Below are 6,366 nucleotides of genomic sequence, written 5' to 3' on the forward strand. Positions count from 1 at the left end.
TTTATTTCCCCAATAAAATAAAAACTAAATTCTTTTTAAAAAAAAAAACAAACAAAAAAGGGAGTGGAGCCGTCGCCCGACGTCGTGGAGCGACAAGTGTAGCGACAATACTTTTAAGTACTAATCACACCACCCAACCATCTTATTACTAGTCCCTAGTAATCAAAGTGTTAAAATAGAAAAATAATTTGCAAATTCCACAAAGCAAGGCATTCGTCATTCAACTTCCATTAATCTTTCTAGATATATCTACTCAATACTTCTTAAACAAGATGTTAATAAACCTTTCTTTAATGCTCAATATCTCAACATATAGTTATGGGGCTTTACTTGAAAAAACAAAAAAAAATTGTTTTAATGGTTAAGGTGAACAACACGACTAAAAGATTGATGTCTTCTCCAAAGTGCAGGAGTGTCAAAGTTATAAATAAGCTGGCAAAACTGGGGTCGAATCATAGAGAGGTTAATTGTACAAATTATAAATAACAATTATAAACAACAACAATAGTAACAACAACAACAACAATAGTAATAGTAGCAATAATAATAATAATAATAATTTTCATAACCCAATTCTGGGTTATTCTTCAATTTTGACCTATGTTTTGATAAATTTTTAGAAAAAATCCAAAAAATATATTTTTAAATATATTTGCATCATTTTTAGCATTTTGAGCATCATCTCAAAAGAATTTAAATTTTCAAAGATATTTGGAACGCGTTCAACTTTTAACGTGTTATTTTTAAAATCATTGATTTTCCTCATTGAGTCGATTTTAATATTGCTCGTTTTCAAAAACAAATACAAAAATATCAAAATTTACAAAAAAAAAAAAATTAAGGGACCAATTTTGAAATCCAAGCAACATTTTGCCTATAAATAGCAACCTTTAACACAAAGTAAAGGGGGGCAATTTTGACAAAAAAAAGAAGAAGAGAACCCCTAAACCACAAAAAACCCTAACATTTTTCTTCTCCCTCACTAGAGAAGCTGTCGCTTCCCTCACCCCCTCAGACCCGTTAGCATTGCCGGATAATTGCTCATTCTTCTACCGTTGGATCAATGCAAAGTTTGGGTATGTTGTGCGTCCCTATATTTCCTACATCCTGACCAAAGCGATCATTCATATTTGAAACCACGAGAGAAATATTACCATTTGAATATTTCTGGACAAACCACTCTCGAAACAGTTAGAGGCGCTGGCCTATTTCTCCATTATTTACCGTTGGATCAATCTTTGTTTTGGATATTTGATGTGTATGGTTGTATTACACATTCTGAACGGTGGAGATGAGATGAAACCCATCCGAAAAAGTGTTATGCATGTTCAATAATGGCTCACCAATCTCAAGTCAGTTTTGGTCTAACTCCGATCCAAGGAGATCCAACCATTAACTTGAGCTGATATTTGGATCTATGTTGTATAAGACGTGTGTTTACCATTGCACCGTTGGGATTTGTTATTGTTTGAATGGTTGATGAGTAATTGTTGTCAGAAGCTTTGCCCAGAATCTGTCATGGCTTCCAATTTGAAAACCCAAATCACAACAGCCACCACCAACATTGGAAGACGGCCCTGATCTACCAGTTCTGCCACCTTCAGCAGCAGCGGCGGTTGGAGCAAACACGTCGCCATTATTCACACTGCCCTATAAGAGACTTCAATGCAATTTCTAGAGTTTTAAGGATTGTTTTGTAAATTTTAAATTATTTAATGTAATTTTTATTTAGTTTTTAATTTTTATAATTTGTAATGTGGATGTAAAAAAAAAAGAGAAAAGAAAAAGAAAATAAAAAAAATGCATGTGTGCTTGTATTTATCTTATGAATGTTTCTTTTTATTTATGATAAAATTGCAGAGAATAGAGAAGGATTTACTATTTTGATTGGATCACGGTGTAGAAGTACAAACTTGTACGGAAGTTGTATTTCTAAAATCTGATGAAAAGACAAAATTTTTAAAACTTTTTTAACACATCATAGTCATAAAACAGTTTACCTTAGGTTGGGTGCGTTAGGGGTGCTAATACCTTCCCTAACCACAACCAGCCTCTTACCCGCAAATCTCTAACAAGACTAGTACAACCGGGTTTCCTAGTAACCCTCAATTGAATACTAGGTGGCAACTCCAAATGAATCCAATAAGATCAAATCAAATATAACAGAGAGAAAAATTGCCAAAGCCGACATCACGTAGATGTTTTTTGACGTGTGACAGAATGGCGACTCCACTAGGGAGGTACTGTTTCTAACAATATTGGGCTAAGCTTTGTGTATTTGATGTGTTTAAATTTTGGCATTTTTATCATTTTTTTAAGCATGCATTTTTAGAATTGTTATATCCATCACTTATATCTATTTTTGAAATCACACACAAGCTTCTAAGTTATGTGGGGAGTAGCGGTCTGCCTCATGACTTTCAGTCGGGGTTCAGATTTATGAAACATCCAACTATGAGTTGAGTGTTTACTTAGTAATGGTGGTCACATGGTGCCCCAACTATTTTTTGTAAACCCCTATACTACCTTCATGTGAGGTGGTCACTAGGCAGTTCATAGACCCTTTTGAGACTAGGTAGAAAACCTGCCCATATTCACCTAATGAATAATATATGTCCTTAGGTTGTATGTGCTATCATTTATTTGTATCAGGGCGAACCCTTCTTAAAGCATCTTGAACTCAAGACTTGTGGGTGATAAAATGACCGTCACTCTGAAAGTTTTCATTATAGAGTTTGGGCAAGAATCAAAATTCTTGTTTCATCATACAAAAGTTACGATCATATGTCACCCCTTAAAGGGCGAATTCATTATATAAATCTCATGTTCATACATTTGTCATGTATGCACCAAAATAAAAGGTAGATTCCCTACGAGTCTGTAACATCTAATTTTGAGCAAAAAACAATGCAGATGAAGAGCATGCTCGTTGTAGCATCCATTTTCAAGAAGAGTTGGAGTCTTTGAACAAAAGTTTGACTCACCTCTAGCTTACTCGAGCAAATATTGAAAAACATCTCTAAGGAAGTTCCTTCCAACTGACCTATCATCTTTGTTCGAAACCCAACAACGACTTAACCTAAAGAAATTGGGGGCAAACACAGTCAAGAGCCCCAGCACACTATAACATTTCTATAAAAGCTTTTGTGGGAAAGCTGACCAAAGGGGAATTGCATCACCATTGCAGAATGGAGCCTGTTCTTGCTCTATATAAAAAAAAAACTATCTTTGTTTGATCATGCCTGCAAAAACTTCTTGATTTTTTCACCCTATTCTAGTTTTATCGGTGATTTGGCTCAAAATTCCACAAGACTTTCCCTGTCCAGTGACTCTAAAAGCAAAGTTTTATTTGCATGAATAATGAGAAATCACTTTGCATACTCGCATGAAAGCAAGGCTTACCGATTTGAGCTCAAAGTTTACATTATTGTCAATGTTTATGCATAGTGGCTGATTTTCCACATTAGGAGCAGCAAGCTCCTTGAGTGTTTGTTGTCTTGCAATAGCCATGGTGTTGAGGCGAGCTTCCTTTCTTAACCTGCGTAAAGTGCTTTCTATTTCAAAATCAACCTGCACTTGAATTTGATTAGTAGAACGGGTCACAGGCATCAATTGCTAAGAAAATTCAAAAGAAAGAAACCACACAAGAGACGAAAAATAATGCAAATTATATGAAAATCCAACGCTAGGAAACTAAAATTGCCTAAAAACCTTAGATAACAGAGGAATTTGGCCTCGAAATGGTAAGGTTAGTGGTTTACCACTAGTCTTGTTCAAAACGTCATTTCCCTTCAGAAAACAAAAGGTCGAACCTTAATTCCACAAACAAATCTGTTTTGAACAGTACCGTTGCGGCAAGTGAACAGTACCGCCGCAAGCAAAAAACTTTTTTTTTGTTTTTTTTTTCTGAATAATAATAAATAATAATCACAGCAAATAAAAATAACAGTACAAGCACAAGAATTAACTAAAATTACTTCCCCGGCAACGGCGCCAAAATTTGTTGCGATGTCGCGGTCGCACAAATTAATTACCCTTACACTTAAATCACACAAGATAGTATAGAGCAAGCAAGGGATCGATCCCACGAGGAAGATTTAGTTTAGATTTTTATGCTATACGTTATGCAATTGGGGGGTTTTGATTTGTGATAATCTAAACTATGGAAGAAATTAAACTAGTGAACACAATCAATTAAAACTGAAATTTATCAAGAAAACAAACCTTGGTCACAAGCACACATCCACCTACAGAAATCAGAACCGATCCTTGAAACGAAACTCCAGTTTATATTCTGAATTTTTATCTTTTCTTAACTTTGGTTAATTAACGGATCCGCCGTATAACTAGCCCTAACCAACAAATAATCACAGTGTCCGCACTAATGATTTAATCTAATGGCAGCCTTAAGATCTAGATAAATTCATTAATCTTAACAACCAAGTTGTCTGCTTGTGTTGCTTTGATCGAATGTTTTCCCTAAGTTTAATAACGTAGTTCCGCCACAATTATCAAGCTTAGTTGCTTCACAAGTTTATATACCCTAACTCCGGTTTTGATACCAAACTTAGCAATAGATTGTTCACAATAATAACTTAGAGTCCGCTCTAGCAATTATCAACAACAATCATAGAAAACATGCATAGGAAAACAATCATACTCATTCATAATACAAACTGAAAATAAATGAAGAATAAATCTCACAGTTCTTGAAATCTGAAAGTTTCTGCGTCCTTGCAACCAAGAAAAGAGCTTAGCCTTGCATATCTATTGAACAACTACTCCTAAAGATAAAAGAAAGCATTATTTCTAGTATGTAGAGAGGAGAGTTTGTGTTTCTTCACTTCTAGTTGCTACCACCTTTCTTTGATTCTATTGCACTCCCTCCTCCTCTTTCTTGGCTCTCTTGATGTCTATATATAGGCTTCAATGGCAGCTCCTCTTGCTTCTTTATCAACAATGGTGGCTGCCAAACTTGCCAAACTTTGACATTAGTAGTCACCACAAACAACCCACCATTGTAGCCTCCTTCTTTGACAATGGCAGCATTCCAACTTGCAGCTGGTTTGTGGTTGGTGATTTGAGGTTGGTGGATTGAGGTTGGTGGCTACTTTTCTTGACCTTCTAGATTGATTTACTAGAGGGGCTAAATTGCTGAAATTATAACTTGGATGATAGTTTAGAAGCTTCGAAACATAATTTGGACTCATTTCTTCACGAAACCTGATTGCTGGCAGAATTCAGTTGTCATCTTTGAAAAATCATATCGCCCTCATCTGACATCGTTTTTGGCTGAAAATTGGAGCGTTTCTAGATCTTTGAATCAGGAATACAAGAAAATTGAGTTTGCATCAATTGGACTTTTATAGCTCCAGATATGGAATTTTGAATGGACAAAGGTCAACAGTGGCAGAATACGAGATTTGACTTTGAAGGATGTGATTTCCATGATCTTCCTCTTTGTATTTTTCTTGCATTACATTTCCAGAAAGGTATGGATGTTAGCTTTTTTGAGCCACTGGAATCACTTCATTTTGATCTCTAGAAATCACGCTCTGCACAAAACATCGACTGAACATCAAATCTGTCAATTATCTCCAATTTACTCCTTTTTGCATTTTTCATCCAAAAGTGCCTTCAAAACATAAAACAAAGAATATCAAGGCATTTTACATATAAAACATGGACAAAACATTAGGTAAATGTGGGTGAAACTATCGAATAATATGGTTACATCAATAACCAATAGCCCAAGCCTACATTACGTGCCTAACCAAGCCCTTTTTGATCAAAGGCAAGCAATCTGGATCGATAGGCAGTGCTTTCTCATGCGAACCAAATCATTATTCATGCAAATAAAATGAATGCTTTAAACAATGGGTCTCAATAACCCTCAAATTGAAACTTAAACTTTTTGTGATCAACCAAATGTCACTTCGTGTTCTTCATATTTTTCACCAAAAGCAAAACCAAAAGTTTCATCACTTCTGAAAACCTCTCCATAGGAATCACTTGAATTTCTTCAGAATGAGTTTGCTTTGAATCGATGCTAAAATGATTTCTGTGTTTGGAATAGCTTTGAAATTCCAAAAATTCTGCATGAAAACAACTCTTTGTCAAATATCAAACCTTCTCATAGCCTCATCCCTAAACCCAAATTAAACACTTGGGGGCATGATCAAGTTGGGGGGCAATCAAAAATGCTTGGTAGGGCTGGCTCCATAATTCCCTTCTCTAAAAAGAATGCCAAGCAAAATTGGCAGCCATTGAGATGATGACATTAAGTCCTTTTTAGATGTCAAAATCAAGATTTGACTCGAGTAAGCAAGAGTGAAAAGAGCCATTAAAGCTTACTGCCAACACTCT

This window comes from Populus euphratica, unplaced genomic scaffold (assembly GCF_000495115.2).
Source record: "Populus euphratica unplaced genomic scaffold, PopEup_1.0 scaffold2317.1, whole genome shotgun sequence".
NCBI classification, from domain to species: Eukaryota; Viridiplantae; Streptophyta; class Magnoliopsida; order Malpighiales; family Salicaceae; genus Populus; species Populus euphratica.